Source organism: Penaeus monodon, chromosome 6, assembly GCF_015228065.2.
Source record: "Penaeus monodon isolate SGIC_2016 chromosome 6, NSTDA_Pmon_1, whole genome shotgun sequence".
Classification (NCBI taxonomy): domain Eukaryota; kingdom Metazoa; phylum Arthropoda; class Malacostraca; order Decapoda; family Penaeidae; genus Penaeus; species Penaeus monodon.
In genome coordinates, this window is record NC_051391.1 from 44,078,024 (window position 1) to 44,080,523 (window position 2,500).

Genomic DNA, 2,500 nt, shown 5'->3' on the forward strand with positions numbered 1-2,500 from the left:
CCATTAAATTTCTCTTGTCTGACTTAGATTTGGAAATTGGGCTTCGTAGAGATATCGGGGCTCCTTCAGTCCTATACAAGATCGTAACCGATAATTCACATCCCCTCTATAGGTCTACTTTTATCAACCTGCAAGAGTTACAAGAAGTCGATCGTGTACATTCAGTTTCCAATCTGCATATTTACAGCTATTTATAGACTAAAAATAGTTTGCAAGCAGAGATTGTAACTTCTCCGACTCTTGATAAGTTTAAAAGATCAGCTAATATGGTTTTACCACGTAAATAGCTGACGATTTTCTATCTGTTTCATTCTTAGCCGTGTTTTGGCCTGTAATGACACCTTTTGTGGTATAATTCTCTATTTTTTCATTGTGGCTCTTTATATGGCGTACCATAATAATAATAATAATAATAATAATATATACATACAGATATGTCTGTGCTGCTCTGTGGTTACGTATTATTCATAAAAATACAGTAACTAATGCCTCTACATCCATTCGACGGAACAATCGGTGCCTACAGGTAATACAGGCTATAGATGATATATGAGCAATTAAGATTCCCAATCTATATTCCAGGTGATCCTTCCCCTCACACCGCCAGCCAAAGGTTACACGCCACCGAGCCACAGAAACGCTGGGACCCCGTGTAAGCAGCGAACCATGACTCAACCTGGATATAAGATCGGTCAGAAGAGTGCCAAACCCTCTATTACGAGCGGAAGCTAAAGAATGCAAAGGTTAAAGCATTAGTGCCTCTCTATATTGCTTCATCGAAAAAATAGCAATAAAAAACTAAATGTACGATCACTTGGATATTACACTGAGCGCGCGAGGGAGATCAAATTATCTTTTTGTTTTCGATGATTGAGCAACGGGAGCAAAAAAGCGCTACGGTGTTGGTCTTGGCTGCATACGCTCCTCGATCGGTAATTATGAATATTGTATTCAGAATTCATGTGCACCTGGTACGATTTCGTGTGTTTTAGTATTTATTAAAAAAAAAATAATGATAATAATAATAAGAAAACATAACCCTATTTCCGGGAAGATGAAAGATATGCTTGAAAAAGAGTGAAAGCCTTTTTTGGTGTCAGAAAAAAAATCGTTTCCCGATACCCAACAAGGTCAAGTCCTATTTTTCATACAAAATAAGGTCGTCCTTGAATTGCCCTGCATGTTTTAGCATAACTAAACACATCTTTCAAACGAACAATGTAAAACCTATTCTTTTGTTCTTGTTGGGCAAAGCTCATGTTTAGTTTCAGCATAACACTGGGCCATTTTTATTCTTAACATTTTGAATTCAAATTAATGTTTACCACTATGGGTATCAAGGCATATTGCTTTACTGTTTTGCGGGTCCACTGAGTGTGTTTATAATTGCTCATCTTCATAATTATTTCGCTCCCCTAAAAGTACATTCTCCAATGGTTATGATGCTGGAGCATTACGTAATGTGCATCCAGGGTCAAATACTGCAAGAAGAGGGTGAGCCGGGAATGTTTCCCATAAATAGTTCATAACTAACCTCCAAGTGTGCACTAATGGCATCTAGACACTTATGTGTTAATGACATGCATAATATTCTGCCTAATTATCGCCTCTCTTCTCTCCGTGTCTAGTTTACATCAGGGTTTAACTGCTAATTGCATAGTAATTATCCTTAACCTGGCAATGTGTACCTCGTCATTAAGCCTCCATCTCTCCTCATCGCAATACCCTCTGATTATTCCAATTACCTTCTGCTAATTTCCCTCACTGTCTAATCGCATGGTTGGACTCTTAAATCACTGCCTAACACGCTATTCACCGTCTTCCGTACTTATCGTTTATCGCACTGAATGATTTGAAGAAGCAAGAAAGAAGAAAACGCTCTGCGTAATGTAAAGCAGGTATAATATCCATTTAACAAGCTCCTGGATCTAAAATTATGAACTTTATCAACTCGCTGATTAATTCTAACCTCGTCACCAAGTCCGGTCTTGTCTTCCTGACAGCAGCTCTCACCTCACTGCCTTTTTCGATGCATACGATCACCACCTCTCCTTATTGTGAGGATCTCCGCTTTGACTATGGCCTCCACATGTACTTCCTGTTTCCTCTTCCTCCTCCTCTTCTTCTTCTTCCTTTCTCCTTCTTCTCCTCTCTCCTCCTACACCTTCTCCACCTCCTTCACCTTCTCCACTTACTCCTCCCCCCTCCTCCTTTTCACCCCCCTTCTCCTCCTACTCCTCCTAATTTCCCCCTCCTCCTCCTTCTTTTCATCCTCCTCCCCCTCCTCCTCTTCCTCCCCCCCCCCCTCCTCCAGACATACTGCCCTTCCTCATGCTTCGTCTCCCCTTCGGCTTCCTGTTTAAACTTTCTATCTTTTATCAGCTATAACCCATATCTCTTCCTTCTCCCTCGCCTCGTTATTACTCTTCCACCTCCTGTTCCTTATTCGTCCTTCCTCTTCTCCTTCTCCTCCTCCTCCTCATCATCATCATCTTCCTCC